This window comes from Eublepharis macularius, chromosome 10, assembly GCF_028583425.1.
Source record: "Eublepharis macularius isolate TG4126 chromosome 10, MPM_Emac_v1.0, whole genome shotgun sequence".
NCBI classification, from domain to species: Eukaryota; Metazoa; Chordata; class Lepidosauria; order Squamata; family Eublepharidae; genus Eublepharis; species Eublepharis macularius.
The window spans coordinates 81831060-81856294 of NC_072799.1; the positions used below are offsets into that span (position 1 = coordinate 81831060).

A 25235-nucleotide genomic window follows, 5' to 3' on the forward strand; every position below is an offset into this window, starting at 1 on the left:
AAAGTGATTGGGAAAACACTGGAACGAAAGCCTCTCAACATAAAGATTTAAGTGACTGCGAAGAGCTTAAGAAACTCTCATTAATCTAAACTGAAACACTGTAACTTAAGTCTGCACATGTACTGATTTTACCTCAGTTATCTATACTGAGTTACCTCAGAAATTTTCAACCCTGATTTCACCTGACCTTTCCCCTCTGTGTTAAATAAAATATTTTATTTTTTGATTTAAAAACACCTCTAGTGCCATTTCAGTTCTTTAAGTCAAAAAAGGGAAGGAGGACATCATACATATACTAAACATTTCAGAGACACATTTTTACCCCATAAAATGATTACCCCCAATGCACTTCTAGCACAGCTGTTATTCCCAAACCAGAATGCATATGTTTTGCATAAATTTTTGTCATCACCATAATCTCTCTACATCAATTTAATATATTCCCTTAAAAAAAACCCCTTTGCAAAAGTCTTCATAACAGGAAAAGGATTTATATAGCAATATGTAGTTATTACTTTTAAAAGTGTGAAAAACTAGAATAGCAATCCTTTACAGACAGCAATCCTGGAAACAGTGAGAAATTTACTACCAACCTCAGCAGGAAGTAAATTACAATCATAATGCAATTGGAAAGGCTCAATTTATTTTCACAAATAGCACTGAAAATAATAAAGACACGCTACCAATTGAACAATCAGTACAAATTATGCTAGCCTGACAATAGCATTTTCTTCTTCAGAAGACACCCCCCCCATCCCCTCAGGGATACAAGTCATTTCTTTAAGTACCACTTCTTTAAAGTCTCCATTTTGTGGTATTCAGCATATGAAATTCAAAAATGCTACCACTCACCAATTTCTTCAAAAGTCCTTAGAAATTCTGATGCGCTTTGGTTTTAGGCAGGGGGGAATTATCTTGCAAATTGCCGCCTAGGGACCTGCTAGAATTTTTCCAAAATAATTTCAGTAGGGTATTTATTCTTGGCAATAAATACAAGAACTGCCAGAGAAGGTCACATAAATATTTCACTGGAGGCAGCTTCAGGTCAACAGAAAGAGAGGATTAATCCATTTCCACAGACAGAAGAGCCTAGCAGCTATAAAACAGTTAAGACCAGTAATTTAATCTGGTTTGCAACGAATCCAAAATGGTTACAGGAACATACTACTATATATCATTCTCCAGATGTTCCCAAACAAGTTAAAGAAACTGCTTATAATGTTGTTGGCTGTCTCAGCTCTTCACCACAACAGTGATTTTTAAGTAGTTTATGGGAGGATCTACCCTTTTAAAGGCATAGCCCTTAAACAAACTCTAGTAGTCAAAGTTCACTCAATCCATTTGCAAGAGAAAACGCTGAATATAGTAACGCCCTGGGGGGGGCGGACAGGGGGTATATAAAGTTAAAGCTAAATTTCTCACTCAAAATATTATGGAGACCTGGGAAGTTTAAATGAGATGTGACAGAAAAGAAAAAGTAAATGATAAGCAAATGTATCATACATCCACTAGCTAAAGACTTGTGGACTAGAAAATTTATAACAATCCCCCCCAGCCTCCCCCCCCCCCAAGTTGGCATTCTAATATTAGCAAGTTACTGGGATCTAGTTGACTGAGGACACCTGTGGTAACTTTTGCACTGTGACTGAACCCAGATTACCCCAACAAGATGGTTCATGAAGAAAAACTTCACAATAGGTCAAAGCAGTACAAGATGGTACAGAGCTAAGCTTACCACTTCTACGTATCTTTGCAGGGAGGGAAATTGGGGAGTTCAAATGGTGGTCAAACCGTGGACAGATTTTCTCTCAAGAACTATAAACCTCTTTGAAACAAAACCAGAAAGTAAATATCCAAATTTGATTGGAAGAGTGAATGAACACCCATTTTATGAACATTTTTTATATTTTACATGCTTCTTTATGGCTATGGTTATTTCTCTTTTACAAAATAAGGGGCAAGGGAGAGATGCTGAAAATTGTTCCGTGGCAGAACAAGCCAGCATTCTCTGTCTAAGGTCTTGGAACTTTCTCACAAGGAACTTCTTCAAGTCAAGAAAATTTAAGACTCTTCCTGTAAAGCGGCACGTCGCTTCCACACAGCAATTGCGCACTGTTCCCATTCCAACCCTGGAGGACAGGAATTTGCAGAAAGCTTTCCTTCCAACGCCCTGCCGTCACAAAATCTTTCTAGAAACATGCTGGGATGGAGAAGGACTTAATTGCGCCCTCTGAATCTCAATAGGCCATGGTGAGGCTGGTGACCCAGGCAAGGAATATACCACAAACCAACTTTGGATTAAAACAGGCCACGACCTTATTGATTACAGCCATTGGAGCATTGCCGAGGCACAGGGCAACAGATCTACTGCAGCAAACAGCCCCTTACTCAATGGATGCTTCCCCAGCATGGCGAGGGATGTATTCCTGTTAGAGTTGCCAGGTCCCCTTACCCTCCTGGTGGGAGGTGGGAGACCTGCTCCCGGGCTATGCAATGTCACTTCCTAGATTCAGCCCATTTGGGGCCCAAATCTGCCTACTGCAGTGCACAGGAGCACGTTGCACCACCCAAGCATGCACCCCAGGATGGGCATCCCCCCTCCTTTTCTCCCTGCCAGTCAGGTAAGGGGGGTAAAGGGTGGAAGAAGGGGATTCCCTACCCCCAGCGGAGGACGGGTAACCCTGATTCCTGTACAGGAGAGGCCCAGGAGTTCCCTGCCACCCAGGGTGAAGGCTGCAATAGCCAGCCCAGGCACACACCCTTCAGCTTCCCCCAGATTCCTTTGAGAACCTGGAAAAGGAAGGGGCGAGTCACCCAGTCATCACAGCTCACGCCACCGGATCCAGCCCGATGCCTCAAAACCACTATAAAGTTTCTACAAACAATCCTCAGCTGCAGCTGGCATCAAGGGAAGGAGGAGGGGAGACCATCCATCTTCTCCACCGCTGAATGACCAGGCTGGCCATGAGGGGCTGCTGAGGAGCCAGGCTCCTCCTACGCTCCTCCCCTCACTCCCAGCAGCAGCAGCCCCCCCCCTCTAGAATGTGGTGCTTGCACTCTGCCCCAGCCTTGCCTCCCGGCTGCAACGTAGCCCTTCGGTAAGTCTGCAAGCCCCTTTATGCCAACATGATTGTTTGTACTACACTAACAGAAAGGGCAATACATACTCTTGTTTCTTTGCTTTCTCAACACAGACACACTAAAATTAAGGCTCACAAACCAGTGTTGACTTGCAGCCTCCCACTCAAGAAATTCTAGAGGTAAGCCTTTCTCCCCTTTTTGAGTTGTTTTGGCGGGGGGGGGGGGCGTTGAGTGCTGCAGCTTTGCCTCTGCAATATGTACTTAAGCAGCATTTCCCAACCTGTGGCATCATTTTCCAGCACGAGGGAGGAAATGCGAGCTCACTGAAGCCAGTTCAGCGGGATGGTAAATGCGATTTTGGCTGTATGAACAGAAGTATCGTGTCCAGATCACGCGAAGTGACGGTATCACTCTGCTCTGGTTAGACCTCACCTAGAGTACTATGCTCAGTTTTGGGCACCACAGCTAAAGAAGGATATAGACAAGCTGGAGCGAGTCCAGAGGAGGGCAACAAAGACGGTGAGAGGTCTGGAGACCAAGTCCTATGAGGAAAGGTTGAAGGAGCTTGGCAGTTTAGCCTGGAGAGGAGACAACCGAGAGGTGATGTGATAACCATCTTCAAGTACCTGAAGGGCTATCATATAGAGGATGGCGCAGAGTTGTTTTTCATTGCCCCAGAAGGTCAGAACAGAACCAACGGATTGAAATTAAATCAAAAGAGTTTTCGTCTAAACACCAGTAAGAATTTCCTGACAGTTAGAGTGGTCCCTCAGTGGAACAGGCTTCCTCAGGATGTGGTGGGCTCTCCTTCTTTGGAGGTTTTAAAGCAGAGGCTAGATGGCCATCTGACAGCAGTGCTGATTCTGTGAACCTGGCAGATCATGAGAGGGAGGGCAGGAAGGGTTACATCAGTGCTTAGTTCTTGTGGTCCTTCTTACTTGCCCAGGGTAATGCCAATCGCCACCTTGAGGTCAGGTAGCAATTTTCCCCAGGCCAGTTTGGCTAGGGATCCTGACAGTGTTTTGCCATCTTCTGGGCATAGAGCAAGGGTCACTGGGTGTGTGGGGGGGAAGGGTAGTTGGGAATTTTCTGCATTGTGCAAGGGGTTGGACTAGATGACCCTGGAGGTCCCTTCCAACCCTATGATTCTATGGGGGAGGGTGCGAGAGTGCACATGCGCAAAGCACATACACAGGAAGTAAGTACCGAGCTGATGCCCTGTCTTCAGCCCCCTCCATCCCCGCTTTGGCCCCTGGCAACTCTAGTAACTATACCAAAAAGGTTGGGAACCACTGCCCTTATGTCTCACGGAAGGTGGGCAGACTGGCCCACAGTTTTGAGCAACAAAGGAACTGAACAGACAAGGTGCTGTCACACACAAGACTACATATGTGCACTCAAAATAACACAGCAATTCCATCCTAGTTGCCACTCCTGCATTTATTGCATTGGTCTCGCTATTCACAATTGATGGCGCTGTACACAGTTTAAAAACTAAAGCACAAATCTGTTCTGTTAATAATTTTGTATAAAAATTAGGCATTTTTGATTCACTTTCAGCTTTGCATGAATGCTTGCTGAGGTGGATGAAATACTTTTAATTATTCCTGAAATTTTTGATTACTTTATAATTCTAAGGATGTGCAGACACCACTCCCTGAGTTGAAGTATTTTCTTTTTCCATTTTTATATGCAGCTACTTTACAGATGGAATAGTTAATTTTTTAAAAAAAATTGTTGTATGCTCTTAAGTATTTCTATTTCTCTATATGGAGGCCTGTATTCAGCCATGCAATTCGGAAGATTTAAGGGCACTTTTCTTACAAGGGGGTGGAAAGTGCCCCAATTTCCTTTCTTCCATTAAGCATCCCCCCAGTTTTGCTTGGAGTAGGGTCTACAGACGCCGCGGAACAAAATAGGAAGCAAAATGAGAGGGGAACTTGGCAGAAACTGACAGCCCTTCTTAGGAAAGCTTGCGTCCTTAAGTCTTTGGAATGTGTGATTAGAGAGTCCGGAGGTCTTGGCTAAGATTCGCTCTACTTCATACAAGAGTCACCTTAGACCAACAGGGAGGGGGAGAGACATACTGGAAGTACTACCGAATTTGATACATTATCTCATCATAAAGTATTGTTCCTTTGCAGAATCACTAAGAAAAAAACCTGCGGATTGCAGGCAACTTGCCTCAAGTGGAAACTTGACAGCTAAGTTTATTATTCAGAACCATTCTCTTGGGTTCATATTGTTTTACAAAATATTTATATCAAGAAGGTACTGCCTATCTATATTCAAAGTAACCACTGGTCCTTTTTTTAGAAGGCTTTCTCTCTGACAAGATCTCATGTTGGTAAGTCATGTCTTCCAGCATACTTAATAATTTCAATTTATACACCACCCTTCAGGACAACTTAACACCCACTCTGAGCGGTTTACAAAGTGTGTTTTATCCCCACAACAAAACACCCTGTAAGGTGGGTGGGGTGGAGAGAGCTCCTAGAAGCTGTGATTCATCCAAGGTCACCCAGCTGACTTCAAGCGGAGGAGTGGGGAATCAAACCTGGTTCTCCAGATTAGAGTCCCACTGCTCTTAAGCACTACACCAAACTGGAAGCTAGAAACATATTTTAGCCATTACATCAGTTAAGTAACAGGGAGATCGTTACCAGGGTCAGAATATCACTTTTTTTTTGTAGATGGGAATTATACTAGGTTGTCTGTTATATCGAAGACTCTAGTTATTGGGTGGGATCCAATTAGCATTTCTGCTGGTGAAAATGTTAGGAGGAGATCTCTCTGACCGCCAAAAAGGGTATGCTGGGGATCACAGGACCTACATGGGAGGGGGGAAACATGTGGGACAAAATTAAACAAAAAGTTGACTAGATCCCACTTGTTGTTTAGGAGCTGTTTAGACTGAACTGACCCTCCCACTAGCCCAACAGAGGACCTCAACCGATCTGGGGATGGTCTCCAAGGCTGCGTTCCAAACATACTCACGTGGATGTAAGTCCCATTTAATTCCGCTTCTCTGAAAGGATGTTCATGTTGGTCACCAACAAGGGTCACGGTGGACCCCTGCAGCATTTATATCTTAAGAAAAACCTGCACAACTGAAAGGGATATCCTTCTATTTATTCACTAAGTCTTGTTGCTTTTAATCAATAACACTATTTTACCTCTCCCCTAGTGGGTAAAGTTTCCACAGTGATCTCATGTGCAAGTCATCAGCAGAACCTTCTATTTCTACTTTAGCCTCACTTACCTCCCTAAAGAATCGCTGACAAGTTAGGAGTGATTTATTCTCATGAACCGTTCAGTTTTCCTGATCATGCGGCCATCAGCCACCTAATCTGCATGTCTATTTTTAGGCTCCTTCAGGAACTCCAAGTTGAGGTCTGCCTAGTGTAATTCTTGCGTTCCTCGTCAGCAACATTTTGTGTTCTTTTTCACCCTTTGCATCACGTTTTAGTTTCCTTTATATCCTTCCAGTAACTTCTTGAGACAGATGTATTGCCATGTCGAATTTTAGAGGGAGAAGATGCAAATCACATCAATTCTTTTCTCAGCAACAGACAAAGAATCCTATGGTTTCATGAGGATTATCACAGCCAAGAGTAATATTTCATCTAGAGCCAACTTGGTCAGGTGTAATTTCTCTTGTTTGAACTCAGAACAGGTACGTTACTCCAAAATTCCTTGTATATTCTGTGAACCCTAGTTGGTGTGTTTAGGGCTGTATTATTTTAGCCACCCCACTGGTTTCAATAGTAGCTAGCTGCAGCTGTCTTTCACAGGATGATCACTCAGTTATATCCAGGGCTTTTTTTCAGTGGGAACGCAGTGGAATGGAGTTCCGGCACCTCTTAAAAATGGTCACATGGCCAGCAGCCCCGCCCCCTGCTCTCCAGACAGCGGCGCAGAGGGCAATCTAAACTCCCCTCTGTCTGGAGATCGGGGGGGGGGCACCAGCCATGAGACCATTCTCACCAAGGGCAATTTAAACTTTAAAGAACTCCCCCCTTGTTCCAGCTGACCCAAAGTGACGTCATTGTGTGGTCTTGAGTTCCACCACTGAGTTCCACCACCTCTTTTCCCAGAAAAAAAGCCTTGGTTATATCTTACCATTAAAATGAAAAGACATGCCTCCCACCTACTGCAGACACATCTTGAAATCAGAAACCCACTGTCCCAAGCAAGGCAAAAGCACACAAAAGTAGTATCATTTTGGGGGGAGTTGTTTGGCTTTTTTGTTGCTGCTGTTGCATAAAATCACAATTAATTCAAACTCTACAAGATCCCCTGCGATGGAATCCTCTAACAGAATGTAACCAATCTACTTCAACGTATTTAATGGATAAGATCACCTTTCAAGATAACGTAAAATCTCCACTCTGGAGTAAAATAAGCACTTATTTATAACTGAAGCAACCAATGCCAGGAAGAGTTCCATTTTCAAGATGCATTCTTTACTTTAAATAGTCTTGCACTTAATGTATCAGTAACAGGGTCTGAAATACTCCCCCCACCACCTTTCCCCTTTTCTCCCATCCATCAAAGCATAGTTACTGAAAGTCCAAATTTCTTAGGAAGGTCAACAAAATATAGACATAGGAGGACAAAACCATCAATCACTCATTTTAACTAGTGTGTGCACTTATGGCTATGCTTTTTAAACACTGCACCTTGTGAAATACACTGGGAACTTGATCAGAGATTTTAAAACGGGCCATGCAGTGACAGCGTCAAATTACCTTCTGCAAACCCAAACATATGTTGCAACTTTCTCTGCTGCTTGACGTATGGGCTCTCAGAGTACAGAGTGCCTGCTCTGAGCAGCCAGGAACGTATGCTCTGCATTTGACTCAGAAGAGACAAACGTCAAAGGCTTTTTTCCTTCCCTTTATAGGTGCAGAGGCTAAACATTCCACTAGTCACATACAACATGCTGTAAGTATGAAGGCCAGAGTTTCCCTTCCCCGGCACTGATTTTCAGCAGGCAAATTAATGTTTTTCAATGTTAAAAATAGGAAGGATAGCAAATACAAACTACTGGACAATCAGTCTTTGAGTGGAAATAGGACTGCAAGCTAATTAAGACATGGCAGAAACTGTGCCCATTTCACAGATAACATGAAACTTCCTATAAATTCTCAATAGGATGCCATTGGTTTATTAATTGTATTTTTTGACGACTTTCAAGTGGCACTTTCAGGTCAACAGAACTCTCAAGTTCATTTTGTAGATTCTGTTAGTTTTTGGAGGAGTCAAACCAGTTTTGCAAGATACAGATTAGAGTCTAAAGTAAACCTAAGCACGTGATCATTGTGGAGAAAATAAATATGTGCAGTATTTTATTGTGCCCTTTGCCAGAACCCATTGAATATCGTCTATGAGTAACGCTCATTCTTTCCCACACCAGTTTTAGAATGGCCTCTCCCAGTCTCTAACTTGCCTTTCCTGGGCAAGATGATAGAAAAAGTAGTACAAGAACAATTCCAGGGCCGTTTCCAGACGGCTTACCTGCCTCCAGAACGTCGCGCCACGTTGCGGGGAAACCACGAAAATATCGCGTTTTCTCGCGCGAGTTTTGTGCGACGTCACACCTAAAGCATCCCTGACAAATATTCATCCAGCCTCTTCTTGAAAACTGCCAGTGAAGGGGAGTTCATCACCTCCCTAGGCAGCTGATTCCACTTTTGAACTACTCTGACCGTGAAAAAGTTCTTCCCAATATCCAGCCGGTACCTTTGTGCATGTAATTTAAGCCCATTGCTTCGGGTCCTACCCTCTGCTGCCAACTGGAACAGCTCCCTGCCCTCCTCCAAATGACAGCCTTTCAAATACTTAAAGGGAGCAATCATGTCCCCCCTCAATCTCCTCTTCTCCAAACTAAACATTCCCAAGGCCCTCAGCCTTTCCTCGTAGGGCTCAGTCTCCAGACCCCTGATCATCCTCGTCGCTCTCCTCTGCACTCTCGATTTTGTCCACATCCTTTTTGAAGTGAGGCCTCCAGAACTGCACACAATACTCCAGGTGCGGCCTGACCAAGGCAGTACAGAGAGAGGCTATGACCTCCTGCGATTTCGACACTATGGCCCCTTTGATACAACCCAGGATTGAACTGGCCTTTTTTGCCACCGCATCACACTGACTGCTCATATTTAGTTTACAGTCCACTCTTACCCCAAGATCTCTTTCACATATACTACTGACCAGATGTAATACTGTGCACTTGTCTTTGTTGAATTGCATCCTATTCCCAGCTGCCCACTTCTCCAGAGTATTCAGGTCTTGTTGAATTTTAATTCTATCTTCTTAGGTGTTTGCTACTCCTCCCAATTTGGTATCATCAGCAAATTTAATGAGCAGCCCTTCCACTCCTTCATTCAGATCATTGATAAAAATATTGAAAAGTACCGGGCCCAAAACTGAGCCCTGCAGCACCCCACTGGACACCTCCCTCCAATCTGATGAAATGCCATTGACCACCACTCTTTGGGTACGGTCCTCTAACCAGTTCCCTATCCACCGAACTGTCCTATAGTCCACTCCACAGTCTTCCAGTTTGCCCATCAGAATGTCATGGGGGACCTTATCAAAAGCTTTACTGAAATCCAGATAAATCACGTCAACAGAGTTCCCCCGATCCAGTAAGCTGGTTACTCGATCAAAGAAGGAAACCAGGTTGGTCTGGCCACATCTGTAAGGGACAAAACCATGCTGACTTCCCCGGATTACTGAGCGGTCCTTCAGATGCTTACGGACTGATCCCTTTAAAATCTGTTCTAATATCTTCCCAGCCACAGAAGTCAGACTGACCGGCCTGTAGTTTCCCGAGTCATCCTTCTTCCCTTTCTTAAAGATTTTTGATGATTTCTATTTTTAATTTGTAAAACTTTTTTCTGTTTCCCAGTTAGCACAAACAATACTTTTAGAGTGCAGCCTGTTACTCTACCTCTGGGTATACTGTACGTTCATTTTTTTCTGCATTTGAGGCTTTTGTCCAACCCAAATTTTGTTCAAATTCTATCTTCGTTTCTCCTCTCATAAGGACTTATTATTTTTCCACTCAATTATTGGCCCTAGACACAGACTAAGAATGTAACCTTATCAGCCTTGCAGTGAGACTACAGAAGATTTCCTTCCTCCAAAAATAACCACTGGATTGATCCCAATATTATTAGTGTTACATATTCATGATCAGCGAGCTCCATATATGCAGTCCCAGGACTGAGAAAACAGTGTCCATCCCACTATATCCTACTTCTGTATGACTACACTCACACATGGGAAAGTGATGTCAAACTGAGAGCCAAACTACAAGTGACGCCTTACACAGGTTGGACACTTGTCAGCTTCCCTCAAGTTTTGATGGGAAATGTAGGCATCCTGGTCTTGCAGCTGTAATGGAGAGCCAAGCTGTAAAACCAGGATGCCTACATTTCCCATCAAAACTTGAGGGAAGCTGACAAGTGTCCAACCTGTGTAAGGCGTCACTTGTAGCTTGGCTCTGAGAGTCAAGATACTGGGCAAGGCTTGAAACCCATGTCTGGCGATGCATTTTTACTTGGGAACTATTGTTTTCAAAGATGGAGCTACGTAGGCTCGCTGGGGGAAGGGGAGTGGAGGGATTCCCACATAGCTCTCCACCTGGCCGCAGCCTCTGCTGGCTGCTTCGCTGGATTCCCCCCCTCCCCAACTCACGGTGCTCGCCTGCCTCCCTCTCTCCCCCAGCCTGCGCTCTGGGTGGTAGCAGGGGCTAGAAGGAACAGGCAGCCACCCAGAGCACAGGGGAATAGAGTAAAGGCAGAAAGATTTCTGTTTACTTTCATTCTGTGTCATCCATGCTCCCCCTGTACCAGGGCTTTTTAAAGGGTGGAACGCAGTGGAATGGAGTTCCGGAACCTCTTGAAAATGGTCACATGGCTGGTGGCCCCGCCCCCTGATCTCCAGACAGAGGGGAATTGAGATTGCCCTCCGCGCCATGCGCCTTTACCCACTCGCTCACTCACTCAAGAGAGCTTAGGAGTAGACCAAGAGAGATCACCTATTCCAGATGGAGTACCACTAGTGAATGAGGGAAGTTTTCCACAGTAGAATTTTACAGGACTTCATGGGTGATTTATGTTTAGTCAATGTTGCTTGTAGGAAAAAATATACAGTGATAGGAATAAGAATTCCTGTGAAATTGCTACTAACATTAAAACAAAAACCACCAAAAATAAAAGTTGTGCAATAAAAAACCTCCATTTCCATTCTATTTCTACTTCCAGTTTCATTCATTGATTCAAAAGTTTCCAAACTATGTTCCCTGGATTACAAGAGGCATATCAGAAAATTCTCAGACCTCAATTTAAATACTGACAATATTTTGAGCAACAACTTCATTTTGAGCAGGTCGGTTCTGCACTTCAGCCTAAGTGAAAAAGTGCAACGTCAACAGTAATTTAATGCAAGCCCTTCTCTTCTTTTTTTGCTTCACTGAACTAAGTGCAAACCCATCTGTCAAGGTACGGGGTATAACTAAATGGATTTTTAAAAAAAAACACTCAAACCTTGCTGACATTATGTGCTTAGGCAACTACTTAGTAAACAACCACACAGTGTAGTTTTAACACCAGTTCTATAGCACATAATAATTTTGAATCTTCAGTAACAAAAAGGGAATTTAAGGAGCTTTTTAAACATAAGAGGCTGGAAAATACTTCTGTCAATTAAAAATGCAATTATGTACCTTGCAAATAGAATGGATCTTTTAAATTGCAAAGCATCATGCTTCATTTGGGATGTCAAGGGTTAAAATATCTTCAAGAAACTTGAAAAAAGTGAAAAAAAAATAATTTCTATTCAAAAACCAAAAGGCTTAATACTGAAAGATTGCATGCATTCAGTAAACACTGTCATTATACTTCACTGCTAGTGGAGAACTTCTTAAATTCATATCAACCTGCCCACGCCTAAAAATCAGTGGATGAGTCCTTCTTTTGGGGACCTATCCAGGGCTTTTTCCCAGCAGGAACGCGGTGGAATGGAGTTCCAGCACCTCTTGAAAATGGTCACATGGCCGGTGGCCCCACCCCCTGCTCTCCAGACAGAGGGGAGTTTAGATTGCCCTTCGCACCGCTGGTGCCCTCCGCACCGCTCCCCTCTGTCCGCACCGCTCCGCACCTCTCCCCTCCGTCTGGAGATCAGGGGGCGGGGCCACCGGCCATGTGACCATTTTCGCCAAGGGCAATTTAAACTTTAAAAAACTCCGCCCCCCATTCCAGCTGACCCAAAGTGACGTCATTGTGCGGTCCTGAGTTCCACCACCTCTTTTCCCAGCAAAAAAGCCCTGGACCTATCTCTTCTGAAGGTGGGGGGACTCCTGTCATTTCAGCAGTTGCCCCCAGATTATGGAACACTCTTCTCCCCCCAGCCCTGGAACCGAGACTTGCACCATCCCTACACTAAACTAAAGATGCCGTTATTCTGGACGGCTGCATTTTTATACCTGCTGCTCTCTTGTTATACTGCTTTGATTGATTTGATGCTCCATGCATTTTTATAAATACAGCAATTGCAAACTACCCTGGGTGCCTTTAGTGGGTAGGAAATTGTTACTTACACCATAAAACTGTATCATTGTACAATAACTGACCATTGCACATCATAAAACTGTATCATTGTACAATAACTGACCATTGCACACAGAAAAATTATGTTATGTGTTATGTATTTTTTGTTATGCATAACTTAACATAAATCCTTCTCTCCAATTAAAAACGGAAACCAAAAGACTCTCTTTAATGGTCAAAACATTTGCTTTTTGAACAACAAAACGGGAGGCAACACTTATAGTGTTATCCTAAGCACAGTTACTCCAGTCTAAGCCCATGGAAATTAGTGGGCTTAGACTGGAGTAACTCTGCTTAGGATTGCACTATTAGATGCATGTATCAGCTCCACATTTTATGGACAAAGCATATACAAAGGGCACATAAAAGTTAGTAACAGCTACCTTCCTGCTGAAATTGCAGATCAGGGGGCACTGCTTCCAGATGGCATTTTGTTGCAGGTAACCTTGCTGCAGCCATCATTAGAATGCATACAGTGTACACTCCTGTGCCATCGTGAAAGGAGAAGTGCCTTGGAGAAGGGAATTGAGCTTGCAGCGACGGAGGGCACAGCACATTCCATGCTCGGTATTTCATTTCACTGCGAGCTTAACAGCTAGAAAGGAGGGTTCCAACAGCGTCCAGCACATAAATTGTATGTTGGATTCATATAGTCTAAAATAACGGTTCTCAACCTTTACTGTGACCCCTCCCCCAACAATTATGCAATTTTAAGCAATAACTGTAGTTCCCGACAGAAGACTGTTTTAAGCCAAGTGGGAAATCCCTGCACTTCAGTTTTTCCAGAAAGGATTCCCTGGAGGACATCCTAACATTAGCTGTTACATAAAAGTGTCACACGTGGGCAGAACAACAAGAAACCTGCCAAAAACTTTGACTTTGTCAAGTATGATCAGGGCTTTTTTTCAGCTGGAACGCGGTGGAACAGAGTTCTGGCACCTCTTGAAAATGGTCACATGGCCGGTGTCCCCGCCCCTTGATCTCCAGACAGAGGGGAGTTTAGATTGCCCTCCGCGCCACGGCGCGGAGGGCAATCTAAACTCCCCTCTGTCTGGAGATCAAGGGGCGGGGACACCGGCCATGTGACCATTTTCGCCGAGGGCGATTTAAACTTTAAAAAATTCCCCCCTTGTTCCAGCTGACCCAAAGTGATGTCATTGTGCGGTCCTGAGTTCCACCATCTCTTTTCCCAGAAAAAAAGTCCTGAGTATGATAACTATAACGGGTCGCAGCACAGATATCTTGAAGTATCAGAAATATTTTGGAGGTTCCTAGAAGGCCCTGTGAGGGAACCCAATTTCACTGCCACCCAGACCAGTCACAACTGTCTCCGCCCTTAATGGCGCCTTTTCCTCCTCCTCATTACCAGTTGTTCATTACCAGTTTTTACATACCATTTTTGATTGCTACAGCAGCCCAAATGCTGCTTGAACTCCAGCAGTTTGATTTTTACACCAGAGCGCACAGAGACTCCTGTATTGTCTTTTTTGTTAAGCCCCATTAATTTTATAGATTGGAATACAATCACTATAAATATTTTTGCATCACCCTTTCATTGCAAAAACTGGACTTCGCATCAATGTTTAATTCTGAAGCGAGTGCTGCTTACGAAACATTGTCAAGTAGTTTGGTCCTTCCACCACTGTGGGAAAACTCAGTGGCTGATTATGTTACCTGTTTTGTTCCACTAGACAGAAACACCATTGTAACTAGTTCTGAAAGATGTGAAGCACCTTCCATCTGGCCTAGAAATAGATACCTGCCTGAAAAACAATGTGTACGGAAGCCCCGGCAAGAGTGAATCCCTGCCTTTTTCAACCCATAATTTCCACTAAACGAGCTGTTCAAGACAGCAGCACCAGCTGCTTGCTTTGTTGACACACAGCCCATTTAACTCAGCTAAGTAGGTTTTGCTCAAATTTCTTGTCAAATGACCAAAATGTGCAAACATTTGCAAGAAGGGCCTCAACAGGGAGTTACTACACGGCTTTGTGGCTTCAGAAAATACACTTATTCCAAGCAACACACAAACACAACCACTGTTCAATGCCTTTTTCTTTTTGCCGTGAAGTCACAGCTGTCATATGGCTACCCCGTAAGGGTGTTGCCTTGAACAACTGAAGGTTGTTCAAGGCAAGAGACGTTCAGAAGTGGTTTGCCATTGCCTGCCTCTGAGAAGTGACAATGGACCTCCCCGCTGGTCTCTAGAGATGGGCATGAACCAAACACGAACCAAAGTTCGTCACGAACCAGGCCAGATTTTCGGTTCATAAACTGGCAGTTCATCGGAGCTCATTTCTGACAAACCACGGCAAACCTCTATGATTTTTAGAGCGGTTCATATGGTCCGTTTTTTGGTTCATCACTGCAGACAACTTGGCACCGATCAATCTGTTATCTAGGCAACAAGGGGGGATGGGCTTTCTGCAGACCTCCTGCAGCCCCGGAAGTGACAAACCAATGAACCGGTTCACAAACCAGGCAAGCATGGCGATTCGTAGTTCATGAAATGCAACAAACCACGAGCCGCAACAAACTGCCATTTCCCCGGTCCGTGCCTGCCTCTAGTGGTCTCCCATTCAAGTACTAATTGGGGCTGGCCCTGGTTAGCTTCTGAGATCTGATGAGATCAGGCTAGCCTACACTATCAAGGTTAGGGCTGTATTGCTTGCTATGTGCTTTTTGAAGAACACACACAAGAAGTGGGCCTACATTATGTCCATGTTAAAAGTGCTACACCATTTGCTTCTTCCATTTCAACATTGTAAAGTATGTAGAATTATCCACAGCACTGGTAGTGACAGAACAGCTTCTCTCCTGTTGGATGCAAGGAGACAGGATACGTAGAGTTTGGAAAGGCAAAGTTAACTCCATGAGAACTTTACAGCCTTATGCCTTTGACAGTCACCATGTGTGATACACCCTGCCTAAGGAGGTTTCTTGAAGATGGTATGCACCTGACTTTGAGCCACAACTAGGGCTAAGTACGGTACCAGCGTCAGGAGCCACAGCATTCCTGTCCGTACATTTCTATTTCTCATCTCAACTAGGAATGCCATGAACGTCATCACTGTGTATGTCTCCAATAGTCAATCTTACAGTGTTAGACTGTGGGGCATGAGCCAATCATTGGCCAGTTCAGTTTGTGCCAAACAGTTCAAATGTCTACCAAACAGATTTTCATCAGGGGTATTTTCAAAGATGGGCATGTATAAAAATGCTGCCAATCCAAACAGATTGATAGCCATTAAAGTTCCAAGGAGGACTTTGATGAACACCAAATGATAAAATGTATACAGGCACACACATGCAGAGCGTTTTTATGACTGATTTGTCTACATAAACAATTTCCTGCTCACCACAGCAACAGTGAAGAGAACAGGTGAGTAGAACTCAATCAGGCTGTTTTAAGAATACACATGCATGAAAAAGCCAGTGGCACTTAAAAGTAAAGAATACGTTGAAATAACTGGCTGAACAGCCACTAATGGGTTGATGAACAGGGGACCAGCCCATTGAAAAACCAGCTCCCTGTTCACCACTGGCAAACAGGACACAAGCTGAATTGGAAGGCGATTAAGCATCTCTAATCTCAACTCCTTTGCCATACAGGCATTGGCTTGCATCCAGCCAGCTTTCCCCATTTGATCTCAGTTAATTCCCCTCCCTATTATAGCTCCTCTCCCACCTCACTTATGTCCATGGAGGTTCCACAAACCCCAACACATCCTTTTTGGTGGTCAAAGTGGATGCACTCCATCCTTTTTCACCAGATGAAAAGCTGGTTGGATCCAACATGTCCTCACTCTTGCTTTCATCTTAAAGCCTCCGTCCCATAGTATCGGTGGGGGGGGGGTTTTTTTACTGGCTACCATCTTTCTAAACAGAGAATTGTTCTGTAATGATCGCATGTCAGAAAGAATTATTAGGTTTAGGCAGGGCTTTTTTTCTGGGAAAAGAGGTGGTGAAACTCAGTGGGTTGCCAGCACAGGGGCAACTCTTGGCAGGAGGTAGTACCCCTGGTGCATGTGCGCAAAGTGCAGGCATGCTCCCCGGACCGCACAGTGACGTCACTTTGGGTCAGCTGGAACAAGGGGGAAGTTTTTAAAAGTTTAAATTGCCCTCGGCGAAAATGGTCACATGGCTGGTGGCCCCGCCCCCTGATCTCCAGACAGAGGGGAGTTTAGATTGCCCTCTATGCCAGCGGCGCAGAGGGCAATCTCAACTCCCCTCTGTCTGGAGATCAGGGTGCGGGGCCAGCAGCCATGTGACCATTTTCAAGAGGTGCCGGAACTCCGTTCCACCATGTTCCTGCTGAAAAAAAGCCCGGGGGTTAGGATAGTTTCAGGTGGGTAGCCATGTTGATCTGTAGCAGAAGAGCGAGATTCGGGTCCAGGAGCACATTAAAGATCGACTAGGATGTTAAAAAACTGAGTGACTGAGGTCAAATATTCCATAAAGAGCCACCAATATGCTTGTCAAAGATCCATGAATGTCGCATTGAGCTATGGAGACACTTGGACTACAAGACACAGTGTGACACGGAGATACGTCTCCACCTCTCCTTCCCACCTATGGAGTTGTTCGTATCTCATAAAGCTTTAGAAGCCCAAAAAAGCCAATGGATTATTTTGCTGCATTCTGAATTAACCTGAGGTCATAATGATGTCAGAGACCCTCTTACTCTTCACAAGGCTAGCACAGTCACAGTCCTGTATGGATAGCACCACTATGTATTTAAGTTTATTTTTAAGAAGTTCTGTAATTATTTGGGCTACCCTTGAAGTTCCAGAAATAAAAGCAAAGAACTATTTTCAGTCATTCACATGCATTTTATATTTGTGTGAAACTGCTCCTTGTAATAACTGACTATTGCCTCTAGAAGTATGTAAGAAATAATTTTAGTCTTTTATAATTAACAGATCCGTTGCTACAATAAATTAATGCTTAAATATTTGGCCAGTATTTATCAATGCCAGAGCATTTTTCACTGACCAAGGTTTTTTTGACCAAAGGGCCAACCCCCTGTTTAAGCGGCAAATTCTTTATTGGCATGACCCATATTGCTTCTGTACCCAGGACAGCTGCTGCTGAGCGTGGACAGGCCATGGAGCATGTTTGCCACAAACAGAATTTGAAACTTTAGATGTTAAGAAGCAGCCCTCATTGAGGCATGCAGTAACCTGAAAAGTGACAGATTCTATTCATCTGCCACAAGCAAGGAGCTATCACAGGCACAGAAAGAAGAGCATGAATAGACCCGTAGCACCCTGACCTGGTTAGCCAAGGTGAGCCGGATCTCATCAGATCTCAGAAGCTAAGCAGGGTCAGCCTTGGTTAGTAAACGACGACAGGGTTGCAGAGGCAGGCAATGGCAAACCACCTCTGATAGAACCAAGCTACAAGTGGCGAATGACACTTGAACGGCAAGTGAACAGACTCACGTGCAGGGCTTTTTTTCAGCTGGAACATGGTGGAACGGAGTTCCGGAACCTCTTGAAAATGGTCACATGGCTGGTGGCCCCGCCCCCTGATCTCCAGACAGAGGGGAGCTTAGATTGCCCTCCGTGCCGCTCAGCGGCACGGAGGGCAATCTAAACTCCCCTCTGTCTGGAGGTCAGGGGGTGGGGCCACCAGCCAAGTGACCATTTTCTCCGAGGGCAACCCACTGAGTTCCACCACCTCTTTTCCCAGAAAAAAAAGCCCTGCTCACGTGTATTCCTCCCTGTTCACTTGCACTCCACTTGAGCTTCACTCGATTCGTCACTTGTAGCTTGGCCCATAGTTTCTTGCCGTGAAAACCCCACCATGGTTCACCATACGTCAACTCTGACTTAAGGGTACTTTCCACCACCACCACCACTAAGCAACTCCCAGAGTCGCTGTGCCAGAGTGGAACTGGATGCAGAAAACACAGCAACTAAGAATGGCAACTTCATATGGAAAAAAATTATATCCCCCTTTTCTCTCTGATCAGAGACCCAAAGTGGCTTTTCACATCATTCACCTCCCCTCCACTTAATCCTCACAAAAACAACTGGACTGGACCTGGACTGAATCAAGACCTCGGCTTCCTGTCCCATTACCAACGTTGATTTCTCCACACCCACTACCCCTCTGCATACTCCACCCTATCCAATCACACCTGCTATTGTCAGTCACCGGTTATCGTGTTTCAGCTTCTGTAATCACTCCACTCCAAGATATAAGGACAGATGGACTCACATTCTAGCTGTATCTGAAGAAGTGAGCTGTGACTCATGAAAGCTCATACCATACCACAAACTGGGTTAGTCTTATAGGTATTACTGGACTCTTGCTCTTTTCTTCCGCTAAAAACAACTATGTGAGGGTCGGTTGGGGTAAGAGACAGTGATGGGCCCAAGATTATCCAGCAGGTTTCTATGGGTCAGCAGAAGATTTGAACCCGATCACCTCAGGTCGTCTGACACTCTAACCACTACACTACGCCAGCCCTATTTTCTTCCCTGTCACACGCAGCAATAGAAACAAAAAACATCACATTGTGCATTTCTTCACAACCCTCTCTCTCAACAGTTCATAATGCAAAACACGGTTGAGGAAATACACCACACAATAACATGACGCCTCCTGTATCTATTACTACAACACAGAGAGGAAGAGAAGCAAGACGCTGGTGTTGGGCAGCAACCCACATTTCGTCATCATATCCTCTCCAAACATCACAAACTGGCCCAGATACACAAGTCTCTCTCCTTTCGAAGCTTGAAATATTGTCGTTCCATTTTAGATCTGCAGCTCGTTCGGGCCGCTACAAGACCCCAAATCATGTTGACCTGAGGGACTGGTTAAAGCCAGTTGGTTGACAAGTTTTGACTGGGATCCGCCATAGTTGGCAGTTGCCAAAACGTAGTGACATTAGACAGAGCTTTGGAAGCATCCCAAGAGCCAGTGAAGACCACTGTAATCCCTCTTCCTAGATGAGCAGGGTGGCTCATTAACTTCAAAAGCAGGGTAGATTTGATTTAAATCGAATCAACTGAAATCATGATTTAAATCATGATTTAAATCACTAGTCAGTAAGACTAGATTTAAACCTTGGTTTTCTACATCAAGACTCATTCTTTTCTACACAAAGACTCCTCACACTTAGCTTCTTGTGCAGATCTATTCTAATCCCAACAGTCTTCTATTCATTGAATTTTTTGAAATTTAGCACTTAAGAGGGAAGGGATTGGTTCTGTGTACAAAGATTTGCAAAGGAACAATGCGACTGAGGTCTTTTTCTCAACTGTGTATGTTTATTTTATAACCTTTTTGCTGTGAAGAAGATACATTTGGTCTCTGCAGGTACAAATTCAACAGTTTTGAAAACTGTAAAACCAAGCATCTGTGATAATATCTTCTAAATAGAAAAATTGCCCAATAATCTTACAGAAACCTCTGTAAGAGCATGACATTGTGAAAGGATTAATGGAACTCATTTACCAAAAAATTTAAACATTGCATTAATACACAGCCTGACGCTACATAATTAAAAACTAATCCTTATTTCATGATGATAACCTTTGGACTATAATGTATCTTAAACAGAAAACTATCTTTAGGTAGATTTTTCCTCAAAAAACATTTTATTAAAAAAAATCCAATTTAAATTTTAAAAATCCTATTTTTAATTTTTTTAAAAAAAATCATTGATTTTTATCCACCCTGTTCAAGAGTATCCAGTAAGACTTCTGGCTGATTTCAAAGGGTCTCCCAGACCCAGCACAATGTTGGGGAGAACCTGGAGACAGGCAGGCAGGGGCAACGCCAGGCACATTTGTACCCCGCTGTCATGCCTAAATGAGGTTTCAAAAGGGAAGGTTTACTCTAAGCGGAGGAAAGTGTCATAGCGCTTTACTATTTGCAACACCTTACAGACACACACACACAGAGGGCAGAAAAGTAGGCTGCAGAAAATTTCTGCAGTTGCTATTAGTACAAGCTTTGATCATGACATGCTGGTTCCTATTTTCTATGCATACTTCTATATTTAAATAAATATAGGCTGATGAAAGGTATGCAAAAAAAAAAGGGAAAAGGACAGGCAACAAAGAGAGCAATCCTAAGCAAGTCTCCTCAGAATTTACTCAAGTCTACGCAGTGCGCCGTACTCCAAGGAAACTGCCTTTAGGATTGCACTGAACAAGTAAGCTTCCTGCTAAGCCTGAACATGCATATCGGCAAGAAAACAGTTCCTCTTTTCTTCAAGAGAAACTTTCAGTTAAAGTTGAACATTCAGGTGTGTGAAAAGGCTCAGTGTTTTAGGTGAAGAAGACCCACGGGAGTTTATTCTGCGGCATGGATGCCAATGAATTCCTAAGAGTTCTTCCAATGAATGGCACACACTGTCATGAGCCATAACTATAAATATATGTTGTTACCAGCTTGAACCAGCTCAACCTAGAACTGTCCCCAAGATGTCCTTTACCACATCTGTAACAACTGATCAGGGAAGTCAACAAATAGATTTTAGTTTAGCAATTTTTTGAGCCCTTCTTCCTTCTGAGACTCCTATAAAAGGAAATCCACAATTCAGGTCGCGATACATTCACTACCGAGTACTGCTGTAAACTTCAACAGGAATCCTTCACCTCTATTTCAGAGCAAAGGAAGCTTACGGACTTTTAAAATACCTCCCGAGCCACTCAACTACAATATTTGCTAAAGGATGTGGCAATCTTACCACCACCACCACCACCCCGTCCGCCTTTCTGGCAGGATTCCTGCCTTTTTCCATGCTATACAACAAGCAAATAGGGCAACTTCTCCTACATGGGTGGGAGGAACTGCACTTGTTGAACTTTCACCTGTCAGACGGCTGATAAGAAGGAAGAACCAGGGGGCACCTATATAGCACCCTGCAGCGAGAGAGAATGCAGCATAAAATAAGGGATGGTCGATGACTCCCCATCTCCCCCAAACCTATAGGGGCAGCTCAAAGAGGCCTGCTTCCCTTCACTTCTATTTTACATTTTCTGCCTACCAGAAAGATTTGGTTACCAGTTCCAGGTCAGGAAATTCCTGGAGATTTTCATTGGAGGGGGTGAAGCCTGGAGACGGCAGAGTTTGGGGAGGGACCTCAGCAGGGTCTAATGCCATCCTGCCCACCCCCCACCCCCAGCAGCTATTTCCTCCAGTGGAACTGATCTCTATGGCCTGGAGATCAGCTGGGATTCCGGGAGATCTCCAGCCACCCCCGGGAGCTGGCAACCCTCTCCTAAACGCGCGCTTGAAGGGTTTCCACGTGCGTGCAGACGGCAGAGGTGCCCTCCCGCCCAGAGCAGCCACGTTGGGAGGCGGACGGAGCAGAGCGCAGCCTCCCTCCCGCCCGCAGAAGGGGGGTGCAGTGGGGCAAGAGGGAGGGAAGAGGCTTCCACTCACTGGGGCCGGAGCGGCGCGGGTGGCGGCGGACTCCCCAGAGGGGCCCCTGCGGCTGGCTGGCCAGGCTAGTCCCGACGCGCGCGGCAGCGGCGGCAGCGGCAGCAGCAGCAGCGAGCCCGGCAGGCAGAGGCTGAGCCGCGCCGCCTCCCGCGGGAGACCCGCAGGCCGGCCAGCCCCCACCACGTGGCCAGCCCGCCTGGCTCGCTCGCTCGCGGCCCCTCCCTCGCCGCGGCCCGCCCAGCCCTTCCGGCCAATGGGGCGAGGAGGCGGTGGCCGGAGCTCGGGCGCCGGGCGGGTGGGAGCCGCGGCTGTCGCCAAACGGGGCGCCCGGCGGGTTTGAGGCGGTCGCGGGGCCAAAGCGCTTGCCGGCAGGCCGTCGTTCCGGCGCTGCGTCTCGTCGGCACCCGTGCGGCGCGCTCGCTTCGTTAAGCGCCGCCAGGGCGACTGGGCGCTGCGCGTCTCCGCCTGTGCTGAGCGCGGAGCGTTGTTTTGCGCGCGTCAAACGAGACGTGGGAGCGCAAGGGGCCCGGGGCCGCCAGCCTGCAGGCGGTGGAAACGAACTAAGCAAAAGACAAACCATATAGTAATTCACGTAGCAGAGAAGAGCGAGAGTCCAGTTGCACCTATCATACTAACAAAATGTGTGGTGGGTATGAGCTTACAGCTCACGTCTTCAGATACAAGAGTCCAATAGCTCCTATAAGACTAGCAAAATTTGAGCTTACAGCTCACTTCAGATAGAAGAATCCAGTAGCACCTATAAGACTAACAAAATTTGGGGTGGGTATGAGCTTTCATGAGTCACAGCTCACTTCTTCAGATACCTGAAGTGAACTGTAACTCACAAAAGCTCACACCCTACCACAAATTTTGTTAGTCGTACAGATGCTACTGGACTCTTACTTTTTTCTGCTGTTACACACAGACTAACATTGCTATCCATCTTGAATAATTTTATGTGTAAGATTTCTTGAGAATGAATAAATAGATACTTAGATACAACATACTTCTGTTGCACAAAGCATAAGAAGTATCAAGTAATTACAATATTCAATTCCTTTTACATGAGTAATAAAGCACATCATACATACATGAACAATGAAATTTGTCCTAACCATCCATTCTTGTACATTCTCGGAGTCATATTTACATGTAAACATTCAGTTCTTACGTAAACTTCAAGAGCTTCTACAAATCTTAAAGTAACAAAAATGTAATGGTCAGTTCTCTAAAGCGCAAGTACAAAAAACCATAAGTTCACATCAGTTCTTCCAATTCCTCAATGGGTTTTGTTGGGCCAACTCCTGGTGGTTGCTGGAGATCTCCCAGAATGGTAGTTTGGTGTAGTGGTTAAGAGCGCAGGACTCTAATCTGGAGAGCCGGGTTTGATTCCCCACTCCTACGCTTGAAGCCAGCTGGGTGACCTTGGGTCAGTCACAGCTCTCTCAGAGCTCTCTCAGCCCCACCCACCTCACAGAGTGATTGTCGTGAGACTGCTCTGAGTGGGCATTAAGCTGTCCTGAAGGGTGGTATATAAATTGAATGTTGTTGTTATTGTTAGTAGTAATGACAACTGACCTCCAGGCAACAGAGATCAGTTGCCCTGGAGATGATCACTGCTTTGGAAGGCGGAATCTACAGTCTTATACTCTGCTGAGATCTCTCCCTTCCCAAGCCCTACCCTCTCCAGGCTTCACCCCCAAATCTCCAGGAATTTCCCAACCCAGAGTTGGCAACGCTAAAAGTACTCTACAGGATTTGTCTTGGTTGCATCATCTTTTCCCAAACTGTCCAAAACCCCACAGGAAATCAACCAAGCTATTTAACGAGAACACCATGTGATGCAGGTTGTACTGATCCCATCTAAACTGAATGTAGAGGAGTCACCTTTCCAGAAATATAGATAGAAGAGGGTTGTAACAACATGAATTCTTTTTGGAAGTACCAGTGCAACCCTAAAAAGAGTGGGCTTAGACTGGAGTGACTCATTTTAGGGTTGCACTGTAACTAACCTCAACAGACTCGCAGAATTTCTTTTCAGTAAATTATAATTATTATCTATAAAATTATTATATGTATCTACAATTATTACAATTGTAGATAAATATTATACTATAAAATCTTACTGTAATCTCATATTTGTCAGCAAATCTCAATGATTTCAACCTCTACTAGCAGTAGAAAAGAGCAAGAGTCTAGCAGCGACTATAAGACTAACCAAATTTGTGGTAGAGTATGAGCTTTCGTGAGTCACGGCTCACTTGATACAGCTAGAATGTGAGTCCTTATATCTTGGAGAGTGGAGTGATTACAGAAGTTGAATGATAATAGCTGGTGACTGACAATGGCAGGCATGACTGGATAGGGTGAGGAGTGAGTGTGGAGAAATCAGCATTGGTAATGAGACAGGAAGCCTAGGTCTTGATTAAGTCCAGGTAGATGCATTGTCTTTGTTATTATTGTGTACTGAGCCTGGAGCTCAGAATGATTGCACCCCAGAGTGATTTCAGCCAAAACAATGCTCTTTATTGCAAGCCAGAACCAATAACAGCAGACACTACTCATTAGACACCTGCTAACAAGCTGAACAGAAGCCCTCATTATATACACAGAACCCTGTCCCAATAATAGCCAGCAACCAATAAGAATATGTATTTTAGAATGCCATCATTTGCATAAACTATATACAATGTAGTGTGCAAGCAGGCCACTGATTGGTCTTTATTTGAGAGGACCGATTGGCTGCTGCCCCCGGAAAGTAACCAATGAAGATGCATATGAATGTATCCAATGAGGGTTAAGTGCAGGCAATGTAACCAATGAGAATGAAGTGTGTTAGGAACCTTGACATGTTATGGAGCTTAACACAATGCATAACATTTAATATGATACAGTAGAGGCCTTGTCCGGCCTAACCCAGCCCAATATACAACACCTCTCCCCCTTTAGCTTTGAACACCCTGTTGTCCACATAGACCTATGAATAGGCTGGAGGAAGGTGAACCAGAATACATTAGAGGCCCCAGTTCAACCCAATACATAACACCCCTCCCCCCTTAGCTTGGAACAACCTGTTGCCAACAGAGTCCTGGAGACAGGATGGGGAAAGGTGAGCTTGCTGGAGCCTGC

The 25235-nt window shown here is 44.8% G+C and overlaps 1 protein-coding gene across 3 annotated transcripts in view; it reads right to left on the reverse strand.

Annotated features, from left to right (window-relative positions):
• SLC7A2 (solute carrier family 7 member 2) overlaps positions 1 to 22218 on the reverse strand; it is a 58029-nt gene extending 35811 nt beyond the window's left edge. For 2 of the 3 annotated variants that reach the window (XM_054990178.1, XM_054990177.1), the window contains exon 1: positions 22107 to 22218. The gene's annotated coding sequence lies outside the window, so the exon portion shown is untranslated. Of the gene's footprint in view, positions 1 to 6078; positions 6143 to 22106 lie in introns of those variants that run through there. The other variant, XM_054990176.1, reaches the window with a different exon arrangement.
• Between the last annotated feature and the right edge of the window lie 3017 nt (positions 22219 to 25235).